Here is a 19,733-nt window from a genome sequence, read left to right on the forward strand (position 1 = left end):
CCATCCCAGGCACTTTGCCAAGCTTTTGGCCTGGAGGAGGGAGCCCCAGACACCCGGGGGAGGACTGCCCGGGAACCATGGAGCCTGTCCCGGGCACTTGACAATCCCGTGGGCCAGAGGAGGGAGCTCCGGATGCCTACAAAGGTGTTGTCCAGGCATAGCCCATCTGGTCCACGGCAGAGTACTGCCAACCCAGGAGGGGTGTCCGGGCATACCCTGCCCCTAGTAATCCGGAGGAAGGCTACCCCACTTTCTGGGATACTACGCTCACAGAGTGATGGAGGGGACCCAGGCCGCAGAGGCGCCAGACCTCCAGGAGCCCTCCCTGGGGTCGGGGAGGCAAATGGCACCTCATCGGGATTTCGAAGGAAGACTGGCCATCGGGTCGCCCCATTGGAAAGCATTGCATGCGACCAGATGGCTGAGGGGAAAGGTGTGGCCAGATGGCCGGGACCGAGAGGACTCCCAGCTGCTCCTGCCTGCCTACGTAGGGCAGGGCTCGGGGGCTCCGCTTCCCAGGGGCTCAGGGACTCCAGCTGGGCCTCAGGCATGGGGAGGACCACCAGAGCTCTCAGGCTCATACGCCTGGGGGAGGACTGCCCGGGACCCATGGAGCCAGTCCCAGGCACTTTGCAATCCAGTGGGCCAGAGGAGGGAGCCCCGGATGCCTACGGAGGTGTTGCCCGGGCATAGCCCATCTGGTCCACGGCAGAGAACTGTCAACCCAGGAGGGGTGTCCGGGCATACCCTGCCCCTAGTAATCCGGAGGAAGGCTACCCCACTTTCTAGGATACTACGCTCACAGAGTGATGGAGGGGACCCAGGCCGCAGAGGCGCCAGACCTCCTGTAGCCCTCCCTGGGATCGGTGAGGCAAATGGCACCTCATCGGGATTTCCAGGGAAGATTGGCCATCTGGTCGCCTCATTGGAAAGCATTGCGTGTGACCAGATGGCTGAGGGAAAAGGAGTGACCAAATGGCCGGGACCGAAAGGACTCCCAGCTGCTCCTGCCTGCCTACATAGGGCAGGGCTCGGGGGCTCCGCTTCCCAGGGACTCGGGGACTCCGGCTGGGTCTCAGGCATGGGGAGGACCACCAGAGCTCTCAGGCCCAGATGCCTGGGGGATGACTGCCCGGGACCCATGGAGCAGGTCCCAGGCACTTTGCCACACCGTTGGCTTGGAGGAGGGAGCTCCAGATGTCCGGGGGGACTGCCCAGGACCCATGGAGCCCGTCCCGGGCACTTTGCCATGCCGTTGGCCTGGAGGAGGAAGCCCAGGGAGGACTGCCACGGAAACATGGAGCCTGTCCCGGGCCCTTTGCCATGCCATGGCCCAGAGCCCTCCCGGACGGAGGAGAGGTGTTGTCTGAGCATAGCCCATCCCATCACCGACAGAGAGCCGCCAGCCCGGGAGAGGTGTCCGGGCATACCCTGCCCCTAGTAATCTGGAGGAAGGCTATCCCTTGTTCTTGGAACCAGCGCGCACATAGGGACAGAGGGGACCCAGGTCAAGGAGGTACCCGACCTCCTGGAGCCCTCGCTGGTATCGGGGAAGCAAATGGCACCTCATCGGGACTTCGAGGGAAGACCGGCCATCTGGTTGCCCCATTGGAAAGCATTGCGTGCGACCAGATGGCCGAGGGGAAAGGTGCGACCAGATGGCTGGGACAGAAAGAACTCCCAGCTGCCCACCTGAGCCTTCACGGGAGGGCTCCCACCCCGCCTGCCCTTGTAGGGCTCCAGGGCTGCATGGCTCGGGGCTGCAGGGCTCCGGGGCTGCAGGGCTCATGGGCTGCAAGGCACTGAGGCTGCAGGGCTACGGGGCTGCAGGGCTCTGGGGCTGCAGGGCTCCAGGGCTGAAGGTCTCAGGGGGCTCTGAAACCCCATGCCTCAGACATGGGGAGGCCCTCAAGCGCTCCTGGAGCCCAGCCGCCCAGGGGAGGACTGCCTGGGAGCCTTGCAGGTCTCCGGGGCTCTGCACCAGTGACCTTTATCCCAGGTAGATGGACTCTTGGCAGGCCGTAGGATGGGGCCCCCAAACCCAGGCACTGGGGCCGGTCTCTGCTTCCCAACCCAACCAGGCCGGGGAGATCAGGGAGTCCGTCCTGGGCACACGGACCCTCAGGACGTGCCCTCGTTTTCCACACACTTTTTCCAAAATTCTGCTTAGTGTGCATAGTGGCGCTACGCAAACTACGCCCAGCCCTAGTGTTAAATCATTCTGGGCCAAAGAAAATCTCCTACTTTTCTACATTCATAGGCACAACTGAATTGCACTTTAACTATATTCAACTATAACACTTTTGAGTCGATTGAAGCGAAAGTTATATTATTTGTAATACTTTTTTATAAACATGATGACGTGTTATATCAAATTAGGATGTGACATAATTAAAATTTGGGCAATGATAGAGTTGGGAACTTGTGGAAAAATAATGTTCCTTAATGGGAAAGAATAAAGAATTAAATCATCAGACTGAAGCTGCCATAAACGTGTCCTACAGAAGCCTTGTTTGTGTCTAATTGGTTCCAGCTCTGGCATATGCTTTTGAAATGATCATCAAGTCAGTTTCAAAGAAAAATTGTGGCGCCCTAGGGATATTTGCTATAAAAAGAATGGAAAATGGCATCAGCTCCATCAGCATGGTGTACAGAAAATAAAATACTTGCATGATCCTTCACCTTTCATAAAATATAAGAAATACTCCAGAGTATATCTTTGAAAACTCCTCGAATAAACAATATTTTGAAACCTAAATGACAAGACCATTCACATCTTTGACAAAAAAATATTTTCTGAACCTTTTTTAAAGGTTGTTTAGATTTGCAGAGTCAGACTTTGATTTAACCTGCAACCCACACAAAGGACTTATGACTCTCAGGATAAAAGAATAATGTATTTAAAAGACATTTAACATACTAATAATAATAATAATTAATATATATGATGCACATTTATATATATTATTACACTGTAAGTCATAATAGGACTTTATAGTACAGTACTTTTTAATCTAATTGAACATATGACATTGCAATTCATTAAAATAGCATATTTGAAGTCTACTGTGTTTTATATTTAATTGAGAAACAGGGAAAGTACTAAAATACTACAAACTACAAGGCCTCAACTTTTCAGATAAAATTAAAAATAATAATTTACCCTCATGTCTCCCAGTCAATGGTATTGTTTCGTTGTCCGTTTATTTCATGTTATAAAATCTACACGCGGACGACAAAAAAAATAAAACTTGTAGTTATTATTTTGCATACATAATTTATGTTAAAAACAATGTTTCTTTTTTAAACAGAAGATAATTTTGATGTAATTTTAGAAACTTTACGACCTACGATTGTAACAACGTCATAAAGATTTCTAAATTATTTTTGAAACTGTAGCACATTAAACATGGCTTTTTTAATATAGGAAAGATGATTCTTTAATTTATAATGCAATTTTGGCATAAATGAATCTGATCCGCTATTGTTGTGGTAGAGAGACATATCTGATCAGATATTTTGATCTTAGCTGTGACTGCTTCAGTAATATTTGGAATTGCTAGAGATAATTTATTTGCATTCTATAACAATCTAAACATGTTCATTTGGATTCAAAAGCAAAACTATGTATGGCTTTCACTTAGAGCATCAGCGAGAATACTGGATTCTGAATAAAGTTATACTATGGTATAATCGCAGTGGAAAAACACTCCCATATATCAAAGAACAGACAAATGGAATGTGAACAAACATCACTGCAGCTGTCAGCTGTACACAGCATTACACATCATCCATGTATAACATGCATAGCATACACAGCTACTTCTTGAATGAGGAAAGTGGAAGTGATGGCTTCCAATGATGTGGATCAGACATATAGCCCACTGACCACTGTTTTAAGGTGGTCACTAGCCTAAAGCATACTATTGAAAAGACCGGGAAGATTCTGACACAATGCCATGACTACATGCTCCACCTTCCATCCCCAATCTGGCCTCCTCATGTGTCTTTTACCCAGTGTGCCCATCACACAATCTACTATTGTATGGTGGACACAATCATGTTGAGGAGTCTGGATTGCACACATACCTACTGTCACCACCCTGGCCAGCGGTAATCAAGTGTTTATGCACAGTCATGTACCACACTGACGAGTTGGTATAGGCATATAGGCAGTAATAGTGTAGTACTTCAGGGGACATGTTGAAACATATATAGTGATGGAGGTGCAGTTAGAAAATAGTTTAACTATGAGACTATCAACTCCTGCATGATAGATGCATAACCTGAATAATGAGACATGTAGAATTGCTGATCACTGCCTCCTAGAAGTGAGCAGTCGGCAGGATCAAATTCAGCAGTCACAGCCATTGGCCAGTTTTGTAAAATGCCATAGTCGCAGTACAAGGCCTTTGTCCACCTCCAGATGGCACCGCCTATGTGGATGCCTGGAGCATAGGAAAGGACATGATAATACATTCTGCGCTGCTTCTTAGACCCTCAGGAAATCACTCTCGCTGACGCAATTCAAGAAGCACCTCTAGACCTGGCTCTTGAGATGAACTCAGCACCGAGGGCCCGATTCTGATGCGGTTTGGAAAGCTTCTTGACCTAGGGTCCAATTACAATGCGCTTAAGAAGGCCTCCTAATGGCATTTGCCCCTTCCGAATAGGTTCGGGAATGTGACTTCCCAACCGAGGGCCAGATTACAATGCGGTTAGGAACATATCATCCTATAGAAGTCAATCGGAGTCCAACCAAATCATATCTGGAAGCATCCAGATGCATTATACTCAGTCAGGCGGACTCTCCCTATCTGAGTCAGTCCTGGGGAGGTTTCCCTGGAAGTGTTGATGAAGGCAGTGTGCTGCACCACACGTATTTGAATGGACTGGCACTTGGTATTTGTTTTACAGCAAAATACATGCATTGAAAGAGGAAAAAACGAGGAGAAATTAAAACAATTCTACTTTTTGCACCTCCCTGTGCTTCCCCAGGGGAGGTGTAGCATTCACCGGCATTTGCAGATTTAGGATTTCTCACAAGGTAACACAAGGCAGTGATAAGTGTTGTGTTGCTTTATTTTTTCAAAGATGCACAGATCCAAGCAAATTGGGATTTGTGTGGCTTTTAAACTCTCAAAATGAATTTGGTGTTAGGGTTGTGTCACTAAACCTCCAAGTTGGTCTTGACTTTGTGAACCTGAATTTTGGCTGCTTTGTGAATTCTCCTTATCTAACTCAGCAGCAATTGTATCTTCCTGTTGAATTTCATCATTCTCATTGTCTTTCTTTGATCTTCCAATAGTAGATAATAAAAGATACACACAGTCATATAGTAAAATCAGTAAAATTACAAACTCCGTGCTCAATGCAGCACACATAGAAATTGCAAAATGCCATTTTGTAAAAATGATTGTGAGGAAGAGACAACTTCCTGCACATAAACAATCATTGGCACTTTGCTTTCTCCATGTATGCTGCACAACTCAGCACATATGGAAAAAGCTAAAACGAGTAGAAATTAAAAAATTTCCCAGGATTTCCCTGGTCTTAATTTTGGTGCTGCCCCATATTGATGCCACCCTTGTAAATATGGGGTAGCATCAAAATCAATGGGTGTTGCGTTAGAACACCCACAGCAACACTCATTGCCCTCCCATTCCTTGCTAAGTATAGTGTGAAAGGGTGCCTTATTTTCAAGGCAGCTTTAAGCCGCATTAAGCCGTAATGGAAAACTACCGGATCTGACAGCCAACACTGCAGACAGATCATAATCTGGGAAGAGAGACCGCTGACTCCTTGTCGGGTCGTCCTGCTTCCACTACGATGCCGATCGTATGCGTGACTGGCATCATAATCGGCCCACTAGAAGCCAAAGTTCCTCTGACTTTTAACCAGCTCTAACTTATTGTGCATTGCTCTGCAGGAATTCTGTGGTCCTCTAATTTCTCATTGCAACACTTGCAGTTAATCCTTCATTTTGACATATCAAAATGTTCTTCTACAAATAAAAACACTGCAAATTCAGCTGAGAGCCGGCGCAGCACCGCTAAAGTCGTAATCATGCCTAAAGTTTGGTTTCTCTGTTGAAACTGGATTCAACTTTGCCATTTCTCATGCAAAGTTATCACAACTTATATCTGCTTTCTGTTGGTCTACATCTGAACATACTAACTCCTGATTATGACCAGACTGCACTTCAGCACCAAAGAGACGTGACTAGATATCTTACCAAACATTTTCAACCTCTGACAGTGTACCTTACAAAAGTGCTTAGTTCGTTCCTCCGAAACACAATGCAGGACTTTACAGAAAGGTGTCTGAATGGTTTTATTGATGTCTTTTTGAGTGTGTCAGTTACTGTTTGGCTGTATGAGTGGTGGGTACATAAGTAGTTTTCTCTGGGGATGTAACATCATTGCCTGCCTGACTGTGTGTACAGAAAATATGCTATTAAATTATATACTGTAATAAATCACCCACATCTACTTCCAAACACACTCATTCATAGTAGCTTAATAAAATAACTATATTTTCTCTATAGCCACTTAAATTCCTCCTTTGCTGCTCACTATGTTTTCACTTAATATCTTCAACTACCCTAACTTTTATTTTCCCTTTTACTGTTGTGTAGATCCTACAAATTTTCTTTCAGCTTATATACCCTCATAACCTTTTATTTATAAATATGTTTTAAAAGTGCACCCTAAATCACATACCTGTGAAATCTCTTTGCCTTTCTCTAATATGTTCACTTAAAATCTGTAGTCAGTAAAAATCTCTACTCAGAAATATAGCAATGGCCTTCCACTCTCAGTATAAAAAATAAAATGATCAGTATTTTTCAACAATTTCTAAAACTCCCATAAAGAAGCCCAATTGGTATTTTTTTGGGGTGGATCTGTGGATCAACCATTGGGTTAAAAGTGGCCCCTGTCTAAATGTGTGGTGAATCCCTTACAATCATTTAACAAGCTTTCTGTAAGCAGCATACAAGCTTCAAATTAAACTGTAAAAGGTGTGGTAGAGTGGGTGCAATTTCAAACATATCCCTAACAACATAACTTTTTTTTTAAAGCCAATTACAGATGCTGGAACTTTATTTCACCAAATCAGTACCTAATGTTAGTTACCTGCACAGCTCCATCAGCCAATCAAGTATGTTCTTTTCTTCTTTTATATTTTAGGTGCTGTCCTCCATTTTAACTGCCTTTCATCTCTAAAACTACCTAATTCAGCTGCAGTCTTTTCCTGTTGGCTACTCCTGCTTGCCTCCAATATGGTCAGATTGTGGATTCTGGGTCATAGTTTTGTGTTTTGGGCCAACGAGAGTGCCCAGAAAGATTAGCATTGGCAGGGATGTGGGTTTACATAATGTAGATATTCCTTTGGTTGGCTAGAGAGGATTAAAGTGGTATCAATTGCTGCCTTTGGTTAAAAGCATTGTGGATTTCCAACATCCAAAAGTTATGATTGTGCACTGTGGTGGCATTGACCAAGGCACAATTCGGAAGGTAAGAGTGGAAATCCTAATGAAGGATGCAATTGGTAAATTCATGACACTTTACCCTCATATTGCCTTGGCGTTGCCCAACATCTGCCAAAGACAGGAAAGGCAGTGGTCAACCAAATTCTGTCAACAAATAGAAATATCCAGGAAACATCTTGAAAAAACTAGTTCTGCATTTCTCTGAGACCACAACATGAACTCCATGTACCACAACAACTTCCAGTTTGATATGGATGGAATATATCAAGAAGATAGAGTACATTTCACAAAGTTAGGAATAAGGTGTTCCTCAAGAACTTTAAAGCTTCCTGTTCTAGGTGTGTTATCATCTACACACCATAAACGTAAAGGCTCTTTTCAGAGCCAACCCTATTCCCAAACATTATTTTATTTTATTTTTAAACTCCTTTGATATTGTCTCACTAAGATCCGCGAATCCATCGTGGATTGCAAACCAAAAGCACACATTCAAAACAAAATAGCAACAGGTTTTTGCTCCACGACAGATCTGCATATCCATTATCAACAAAAAGCATTTTTGCAAAACAAGAATACATTTTATACAGTAGGTGTATAACTGGCTACATGGGTATGTGAGAGAGTTTGAAAGTGGCTACATCTGTGTGTAAATGGATATGTGAGTGTCTGTGTGGAACTCTCATTGGTTGACTAAGTAATTGTGTGAATCTCTCAGCGGGTGTCTTACTGGTTATAAAGGTCTATATCTTGCTGTCTCATTGACTGTTTATTTGTGAGTGTCTGTGTGTTCTGCTGTATGGGTGTGTGTATGTGTTTGAGTGGGTGTTTTAGTGTCTGTAGGGGCTTGTGAGTTTGTGTGTGTCACTGGCTTTCTAGGTCTGTGAATGGGTTTCTAAGTGTGTGACTTGGTTTACGAGTTGTTGTCTGAGTAATTTTGTGGGTCTCTGACAGGGTGTGTAAAATTTGGGTATGTGTCAATTGGGATATTAGTGGCTGTATAGGTGTGTGATGAGTATGTCAATGTGTAACTGGGTATGTGAGTGGCTGTGTCAGTGGCTGTATAGGTGTGTGATTGTTAGTGGCTGTATAGGTGTGTGATTGGGTATGTGAGTGATTGTATACTTTTAATGGTTTCGTTTTTAGGTTTGTTAACATCTGTTGTGATCTTTAACAAATATGTTGTATTTGTTTATTGGACAAATCATCAGTATCATTTGATAATACTTAAAAATCTTTAGTTTTGCCAATGACTAAATATCACAAATAGGGGTGCATTATTTAGCCATTAACAACCATACTTTTACTATATGTAGAAGTGTAATGAATGATTTCTTTGTATCCAAATATGTGTATTCTATTAATGTATTTTTAAGCATACTAGAACTATTTTTATACTCATTAATACATTTTCTTTTATAGGTGAACAAGAATATGGACTCCATTCGGGGATGATGAGTCCATTTGCTCAACCACAGAGTGATGGGCCTTTGGTCTTTTCAGTTCAAGATTCAGGTGTTTTGACATGTCAGAAGGCACATGCCTTTTCTGTCCACTATTGGTGTGCAGAATAATTGTGGTATGTGTTGTGCCACATAACATTTGCATAATGTCTAATTTAATATGACACAGAGGCGACAACAATAGAAGAAACTGACATGCCGGAAATGGTAAATAATTCAAGTGAAGGCTGTATGAGACGAAATCAGTCGTTTGATTTCTGATACTATTTATTGAATTTATTTATTTAATAGTTTAAAATGATATTACTATTAGTTATAATCATTGAGTATTTTTGAGTATTATTAACTTCAATCATTTGAATGTTTAAAAAAATTCTGCATTGTCTTATTATAACTTTAGTCATAATATTGTAGGTGACATCAAGGGGTCGATTCCGATTCGGGAAAAAAAGCGTCCGTCAGAATCGTAACCTGAGCCCTCTCCGTACGAATCGTACACGTACGTCCGAATCGCGTAGTAGGATTCGTACGGACAGTTTCCGTCCGAATCGTCACGACCCATACGAATTGTACCGGAGATTCCGTACGACTCGTACCCTCACAGTGGACCTTACAATTCGTACACATGCTGTACGACCCGACAAGTACGATCCGGACCATGGAATGGAGACAGGATTCGTACGGTACACGTCAGGTAAGTGCGATTCGTATGGAGGGTCACATATTTACATACACACCATACGGTACGTATACCCCATGATCTCAGGGGTACGATGCGTACCCCTGCAATCATGGGGTGTACGCACCGTACCCCATGATTGCAGGGTGTACGCACCGTACAACTTGCGATCATGGGGTACGCACCGTATACCCTGCGATCATGGGTTACGGTGCGTACACCCCACTATCTCAGGGGTACGCACCGTACCCCTGAGATCATGGGGTGTATGCACCGTACCCGGGGGGTCCGTTCCATATCTGTTTCGAAGCGTACTCTGCTTTTCCAACAGTTTTCAGATCCCGTAGGAAAAGAGTCGTACGGAGTGTCGGCGGGACGAATCGTACTTGCTGGGTCGGGAAAACCTGCTTCGAACTGTACAAACGTCGCTTGCTGTGTGTTCTGGCGGCGATTTGTACAGGTATTTGAGTCGTACGGTTCCTGGTACGATTCGTACAGGGAGCTGCATTGGGTGAGAATCGTACTACGTTGTACGTGCGGGGACGTGGCAGGGTACAATTCGTATGGGAAAAAGACTCCATACGGCTATTCGGAGTGCTTTTTCCCGAATCGGAATCGGCCCCCAAATGTCCATGACTTAGGGCCTGAATTAGATCTTGACGATAAAGGCCCCACCATCGATTTTTCATGTTGGTGGGTCAATGGGCAAAAGACCCCACAGTTTTACTGCCTCCGGCAGGAATTTTCATCTGCATCAACATCGTCATAGGCAGAAGTGGCTAGCGGCGTAACTCCAGCCAAGAGGCCCCCCAAGCTGATTATGATGTGCCTTTCTATCAAGGCAACTGTGGCAGATGTCCCTCCTACTTAGAGTTGTTAGAATTGAAGGAAATGAAGTAAAAATTTAAATTTGTTCCTGCTTCCGCTTCGATCTTTTAATCAATCGCACATGTCCCTTCTTTGCTGCTCCTACTCCACTAGTATGCCAAACCACTCTGTTGTTGCCGAGATCTAAGGTTAGCTACTTGCTCAATTGTCCTACTATGTTCCATGTGTTCACACTAGCTGTAGCCTCCTGTATTGCTTACATGGAATAGTTTTCTTAGGTGTAAAGCAATAGTGTTCATTTTCCTCAAGGTAAATTGAACACACCTTTATTGACACATAAAAAATCAAATACATTGTTGCTGTGGTGCTTGCTTGATGGTGATGTTCATATTACTCAAAACAGCTAGAGCCTTCCTTTCATTGCTAGAAATATTATACCGGATGAATCTACTTTTCTTTTCCAATACCTTTCCCTGTTTAAGTACAATCTTCTCAAACACTAGAATTTGTGTGCTCATAAGGCATCCTGGGGGATCAAATTGTGAAGGTAAGTATAATTTATCTCTCTCCTCTTACCTTTTGACTAAATGGTTGAGGCTAAAGGTTGTAAAGAATCGATAGAATGCACCCCTCAACCTAAAACTATCAGGACAATCAGTAAGGACAAATCCCAAACCCTTACTCAGTACACTCTGTTGGATGTTTAGGGTACGCTTTGATGTGTTTGTGACAGGGATTTCTGTGTGACACTGTTATTCATCAACAGCAGTACATGTTCCTTGTCTGACTAATGGTTGTTGCTTCTCAAAGCTCTTGCTTCCTACATATCTGGGCCTACTGGAATACTTTTCTAACAGTTGATTATAAATTATGTTAAACATTTTAAGTTACAAGATGATGTTTTTCATATTCCAGTTGGGCTGTGGTGTGGCCCTCCTCACTCTTTGTTTTTCTTGACACATTTTGAGTATTGGATACAGATAGCAGGCCATATTTGGCGAGTGGTTATATCTTGCAATGGACATAACAGGATGGCTAGACTGTTTGAGCAACCTTATCTTATGTTTGAAAATTGGGACTCACATAACCATTGGGAACCTACAATGTCTGTATTATACAATGTCTTTTGTCTGTTGAATCATTTTATCTACACTGCGTCATCTGCACTACTTATTTCACATTGTCACACCTTGCAAGATATGTATGTATGGATGTAATACAAACATGTATCATTGAAACCTGTTTGGTTCAGTTTTTTTATTTGTGTAATTTTGCTTGCTATTTGTTTCAAGCCATATATTCACCATAGATATTTTTTTCATTTAACAGCGGACATGGAACACAAGCAGCGTTGTTAATGACCAATTGAGCTGGTACTCTTATGTTTTGCTCTTCTTACAGCGGACATGCAGCATTTGCAGCATTGGTAATGTTCAATTGAATGTTAACTAAGTATCTTATGAGGATCCTCCATTTAAATGAATCCCACATGATGTTGATTATTATTTGATACATTGTTTATTAGGTCAAGTGGGCTTACTGGTTTGTCCTTGTATCAACAACTACTTATGTTTTTGAGACACTGGAGCTTCCTCTGTATGGTGTGACATGCGTTTGTTTTTGTAGTTAGAGGACCTGTTTTCCTGCTCTATTCTGAGTGTTTGGTTCAACCTCTATAGGTCACCAGGTCCAATGCCATGGCAATGCACATTGGTAATAGACCACCTGATTGGTATTATCTCTGTTCTGCATGAGGAGGTTGCACTTCATCCAGTTGCCTACTTCAGTCATGCGCATGCAGAATTGTATACTGGTACTGTGTGCTTCGTCTGATCAAGACATCCGCATTTTGTATTGTTTGTGTTGTCCCTTATGGGATTGTTGTGAACATGAATTATGTTTGGCACTGTAGGTTTTAGGGCAGTGGAAGAGGTTGAGGTAGTTTAGGGAATAGTGCAGGGGGATCGGGTGTCACAGTAGTTTAAGTCGGGGTACATGGTTTTTCGCCTGAAGGTTGTGGGAGGGAATGGGTAGTTGGGTTAGTTTTTAGGGCAGGGTCAGGGTAGGTTTTAGGGCAGTGGAAGGGGTTGGGGTAGTTTAAGGGACAGCAGGGGCAGGAGGGTTGGGGTAGTGTAGCTTCTCTTTGTAGTCATGTCACCTTTTCTCACAATTGACCATGTTACTTCCTGTTGGAGCTACAGCATTTGTTTTTGCCACAATTTTTTGCCATAGTGCTTCCTTTTTAGATAAGGCTAATAAATATTTGCACGTCTTTGTCATCTCATCAATCAATAACTGGTAGTCCGCCTCTGAAAAGTTGACGTTCTTTTTGCGAGTGCCCTTCAAAGGAGCACCACCATCCATGGTTGACCCTTCCTGGCTGGTATTATCTTCATTAGTAGCCATTTTTTCAATTCGGAAAACTACGCTGTAGATAGCGTCACTCTTCTCAGTGCACCATGACACCATGGGCACCTGCATAACGCAGTTGTACCACATTGACTTATTACAGTACTACAATTTTGCATTGTGCTGTCTTGCACTTGCATAGCGCTTGGGTATTGGTGCACCAATTAGTAAGTATGGTGCATACATGAGGTAAGAAAACAACGCCGTGCAAGCATTTTTCATGCATTGCTAAGCAACTCAGCACTATAGTAAATATGCCACTAAAACTCCTTTCCGGGTACATATACTTTTTTGTGTCTGTATTGCATAAGTAGGAAATGATGTTGCTCTTCACAGATCAGTTTGTTAAAATGTAATGTGTTGAATCCATCATCATCTTCTAAATAATTATTCAGCTCTGAACGAAGCCTCGCAATGCCCAGCAGCCCGTCCGAATTAAATTCAGCACTACAGTCTCCAGTGCTAACGAAAAGAGAAAAATAGAGGAACCCAACGTTTCCGGCGCTGGCCACCATGGATGTTTAATTAACAGCATTCAAATCCAATTCAGCTTGCTCACCTAGTATGTCCTGATGATGACCTCAAATAATTGAATTTGAAACGCTGTCGACCCCCTTCAACTTGAACTCCTTTCACTCTGCAAACATTTTTCTAAAGGAGTTCCTATTGCTGTTGTCAATGTGATGTCTTTATTTTAATATCACCCTCACTTCTCACGTCACGCTTATTGTCACTAAATGTGTGAGCACCAGAATACTATTGCTTTGGAATAAACACCTGTCATAAATTGACCTACATGTCCCTCTGTATATTACTTACCGCTCCCTTCTAAGATTCAACTTCCTTCTCTAAATCATAATGCCCCCCCCACAGGGTCACTTCTGAATGGACCTTTGGGCCACACCAGAACCATTGTTTTCCGTAATAACAATCATGTTTAGCACCCCGATCTGTGGCTCATTTGTCTCTCTTTCCCTGGGTAACTTGAGACACAATAAAGTGCATTATTATTGGCGAGAAGGAAAGTGTGAGAAGGGAAACATATCAAGTTGTTTATTAAGTAAATAATTAAATTCTCACTCCTTTGGGAACTGATACATAGGGTTTGAGAAAAATAAGCATATTCAATAGACATTATATTCTCTGGTAAATTGGCACACTTGTATCAAATGAAAAATGTATAACAGGTCGCAATAAGGTAAACAAAACCCATGTTATTTTGTACTATGCAGCGTCAAAATTATGTATTAATAAAAAGAAATCTATTTTTCCAAACTAGTAAGGAAAGAAAGCATGTGTTTTTGTGATGACATACGTAATGACACACAGATGGTGGGAGGGACTGTAGTTTCCGAAATTTCAAAACAACCTTCAGGCACACAGGTCATGGGAAATAAACATGCTCTGTTTCAATAGTAATGGCAAAGACACAGAAAGCTTTCTTGGTCAGCATTGCACAATGAGAACAAGCCTAACAATATTCTGCAAACAGCATCAAAGTTAAAGCAGAAGTGCTGTAAAGCATTAACATAAACTAACAAAATTAACATACTAAATTCTATCTCAATGATGTATTCAGTTATCTAGGGGGATTGAACATCTAAATCTATTTAAGACGTGATGTGCTGTATTTTATTGTGTAACAGAATGTATACAGTGCTTAAGACCCTTGATGGGGCAGCAAGTACTCAACTTCACATTGGGTTCTTGGGCGCCGAGTTGAAGAAGCGTGGTTGATATGATGTCTGTTGGAGTAATTAAGAGGGGTTGGATGAGAAGAGAGAGTTCCCGGAATGTGCTGTAAACATGCTCTGTTTATTAGTAGTTGTATTTAAGCCTGAGATGTAGGAAAGTGTGAGAAACTTACCATATTTTTTTAGATCTTTATTTCCGAACAGTTATTGTTATGTTCCATATAGGTACCCCAATATTGGCTCAGGTAACATCGTAACCTTTCCCCTATACTCTCCCCTACATTACACAAATGACTGTTCCTGGGGACTGACCTTTTACCTAGATATGAGACTGCACACAGAAAGCCAAATTTTCCCTGGTAAAACCCTCATACATTATGCTTGAGGATTCTTGGAAACTCAACAGGATGCCTATCTCCTGTATAATAACTATGCTTAAAGTTCATTCCCGATGTCATTCTAAGTACAAGTGGCACAGCAAGGTAGAACTCCCGGGGACACTTTTGGGTATATAAACATCATATCTTGCTGAGACAAACAGAGGAGATCAGGACTTCCATGCCGACACACTGACGCAAGACAATGAGGTTCCTCCATGCAGATACTCTAGCTCCTAGTGGTCTAACATCCCTTGCAGGGTGTCCCACTAGAGACTAAGATGGGGTCCTACAGTCGCTCACTTCAGGTTATGATGAGGTTGACTTAATGCTTGAGGGATTCTTGGCTTAACATATATATACATGTTAGATACACTTAGGTACATCTAGTTAGGGTAGCATCGTAGGAGTACGCATTTTTATTGTCATGTATTTTATATATTAGCCTGTATTCATGGTTATAGCAAGATGGTAGAAATCTACCATCCTTTTACTTTCTTAGTGCTTCAAATCATTTAGATCTGTTACTGTCTATTGGTTGTTTCAGCACACCTATTTTACACCAGAATAACGACTGTTCAATAAATGCTTACTGAAAAACGTCCATACTGTTTATTCTGTGTATCTCTCTGAGACTAAGTGAGCACGAGTGACTCAGCAAAAAGTAGTACACTGTTTCTATGGCCCTGAGGGATCAGGGTTGTCATTTTCAATAGTTGCCAAGAACTATTATCTCCCTGATAATAGGAGTTTCTAGTGGCATTGTGAGCTAGCTGGTACACAGGCCAACATACCCGGTAGGGGTGTTTAGAATCAGTCTGACACCAATCCTACCGTGTATGTTGTCTAAACGGGCAGATCACATATTAATTTTGATAGGAACTACACAACATGGTCCTGCCAATGTTGGTTGGATACTTATTTAACAGTAAAATCTTAGTAGTACAGTTGCACTATGCTCAGAGAGCCTTACTCACATTTCCCCAGAGACGTCTGGAGTGGGAGGGTACAAACTCTGCCACAGCTGAGTAGGCAAAAATCCTATTTATTGGCTGTTGGTTAATCAAGCTTGAAGGACTCATAGTTCATATTTGTGCATAACACTTTATATTGGTTCCCTTGGAAAACACGTCTTACTTATACAATGACTGAGCAAGTAAATAGCGCTGTACATGAGCTAAATCTATCAGCCAAAGAAGAAGATGCAGATGCAATTCAAATGACAGAAAATGTTAGAAATGCCATCACCCTAAGACTAGCTGCATATGGGTTAACAGCTAGGGGTGGGCCAGTAAGCGGTTCAGTGACTTAATATCGAGGGACATAATATAGAATGCCCAAAATATCAAATATTTTAAAATAAAATTTAATTAATTGTCAATACCAATAAAAAAATGTATTACAAATTTTCACCAATTAATACAAATTAATTACCAATTAAAAAAAAATTACCAATTAAAAAAAATTATTACTAATTAATAAAAATGTATTACCAATTAATAATTATCAATTAATTATCAATACATATAAAAACAATTATTTGTAACTTTAAAACAATTAAATAACTTTCCACCCTATTCCCTATAAACCCACAACCCGCTCAAAATAAATACAGATACAATTAAAATAATTATCAATTAATCAATTAATAAAAATTATTCACCAATTAATAAAAATGCATTACCAATTAATAAAAAAACATTACCAATTAAAAATTAATTATCAATCAATTAATTATCAATACATATAAATAAAAATTACCATTTAATTTACTAGTATTAAATTACTTCCCACGCTATCCCCTATAAACCCTCAACCCGCTCCTAATAATAAAAAATACAATTAACAGAATTATCAATTAATCAATGAATACAAATGAAATACCAATTTATAAAATGTTATTACCAATTAATAATTAATTATCAATCAAATAATTATCAATACATATAAATAAAAATTAATATTTCATTTAACATAATTAAATTACTTCCCACCCTATTCCCCTATAAACACACAACCCGCTACAGAATTAAATTACGCAAAAATTAAATTACATACAATTCATTACTTTAAAAAAATTAAACATACATTAGAAAAATAATACATAATTTTAAAACATATACTACCAAACATGACACTAAAAAAAATTAGATATTATGGGAATCTATATTATAAAATTTGATATTGTGGGAATCTATATTATAAAATTCGATATTGTGGAATTCAATATTTCCTACCCCAATTTTGATATTCTGTCCTATCTATCTGTTGATAATTCGATATTCTGTCTATTCTATAGTTTTTTTTATTGATATTTTGTCTATTCGATATTTTGGAATCAATATTTAGGGTGTTCACCCAGTAAGCTTCGGGATTGAGGCACACAAATCATTCAGAAAAAAGGTATTCTCTTCATGTGTTACATTCCCAGAGGAAAATGCACTAACAAAGATATATCATTACTACACGACATGACACAACAGATAATGACATACCGAATTAATATTGTTCGTAAGAGGAAATTAATGTTCAACTCACTTACCAGGAGCATTTATACTGGTTTAAAGGTGCCCTATCCCATACAAGTAATAAAATAAGACTCGGTCCACTCGAAAGAGATGGAGCAACATGGCCGGTGCTAGTGGCCTAGACACCACATCCTGATATTGAAACAATGCCAGCAGGAGACTTCCTTACACTACATAAAGAACTAATAAAACTAATAAAACTTTACCGAAACATGGCACAGTTCAGCCGGCAACTGCTACACCAATAGGTCAGACTCAAACATCAACAACTAAAATTAGACCACAAACATTATACGTAGTAATGGGTAAAATGCCCACTGAACGTGAACAAATGCCATATAGGGTCCATCAAAAAATAACACAGTTAGAGATGGTATTTCAAGACAACAGCCCACATGAAAAACGCAGAATGTTAACAATTTGCTTGCCATTGAAAATAACACCCCAGATAGAGGATAGTACCTCTTGGGGTGCATTTTTCGCTGCCATATATTCCAGGACTCATGGTATCCCATCATTAGCAGGCAGTAATACCAGATGTATTAAGACAAATACAGAACGAGAATGGAGCAGAACCTAGTCTGCACTTAGGGATGAAATTATTAGGTAATTTTGCCCAGGTATCAGCTATAATATTAGCAAATATTAAAGGGGGGGCATCATCGGTGCAATACGCCAACGCCTAAGGGATTTCACTCCTCTACAACAGGAACATTAATTACCTAAAATAATTGAAACTGCGTATGCAGAATTAGGTAGAGACAATTTGGGAGCTAGAGCAATAAAACCACAACTGATGGGTAGTCCCGAAAAGGATACCTTTAAGCAAGTACCTGCTTCTTCAAAGAAGAAATGGTTTAATAGCAAAAGAATAGAGACAATAGATCTCAATCCAGAGGTAGGTGTCATTAACAGGAATCCTCTGAACGAAGGTATAACCTTAGGAATATGGACAACATTAGAAAACCTGACAGATATCATTACACTGTTACACGTTCCTCTAGTTCCTTTCAGGGTTCATTGAAAAACTCTGAGAGGGAAGGATGGACAGAGCACAGACAAGAAGAGCGTACAAAGTCCAGAGACGCACCACGCATTTCAGACTACACTTCTAAAAACTGAAGAAAAGCCTAAATCAAAACATCAATTCAAAAAGAAGAAGGTAGTAGGTGTTAAGATCAGACACGCCCAGAATTCTGCGGACTCAACTGCTGAACAGGCAATGGGGTCTGAACATACTAGACAGTGCAGCAGAAGTAACAATAGCTTGCCAGAACCTGCTGAAATTTCTGGTGACAGCGGATCTGAGTGAACGTATCATGGTGGGAACGCCTGATACTAGGGTAAGTAGCCCACACAGGTTATATAAAATACCACTCCAAATGGAGGGGGACAAGCCCATAGGATTTAGAGGTCTTTTTTGGGAGAACCTAACTTTTGGCTATGACATTCTTTTAGCTGAAAGAGATTTGCCGCCTACTATTGTTATGGATTGCCCAAAGGGAGAAAGGGTAAATTTCCCAGCTTTTTCAGACCTCGTTCCTAAATGCTTCAAGCACACGAATGTGTAGGGGTGGGCGGTAGCACTTGCCTCTGCATTATATCGCAACCATGTTGGGTGGGATGAGGATTCAACTCACCATGTGATACCATTAAGATCTACTCCCAGTCCACAGAGGCAGTATCCAATTAAGCAAGAAGCAAAAAAGGAGGTCAGGGAGATCTTAGATCAACTTGAATACCAGGGGGTGATAGAAACTTGCACCTTTTCAATGAATAATCCTTTATTTCCCATAATGAAACCTGACAACTCACATCGTCTAGTTTTGGAATACAGACTCATGCACAAAAACATTTGCAGTACAAAATGCACATAGTGCTGCATTGCAGAACAACATTGTGGTAAAAAATACAAAACAACATTTGATATCTCAAATCGATTCTTCTGCCAGAATATAGCGCCTGAGAACATATATTTGACAGCATTGTTGGCGTTAGGATCCCAGCATAAATTTGTCGACTCCCTCAGGGGTATTGAAACAGCCCAGGGTTGTTCTCAGCTAGAGCAACATAGTTACTTCAGAATCTGGATGAAGAGGCATTGTCTTATGTAGATGATATTTATCTGACAGACAATGACCTGGAGGAACACTTTGCCAGGGTGAGCACCATGATGTAGGGATTCGCCTATGGGGGCTTTAAATTGAACTTCAAAAAATCAAAATAGCCCACCTCAATGTCCTATTTTTGGGATATGAGCTTTTGA

Source organism: Lissotriton vulgaris, chromosome 1_1 (genome assembly GCF_964263255.1).
Source record: "Lissotriton vulgaris chromosome 1_1, aLisVul1.2, whole genome shotgun sequence".
Lineage (NCBI taxonomy): Eukaryota > Metazoa > Chordata > Amphibia > Caudata > Salamandridae > Lissotriton > Lissotriton vulgaris.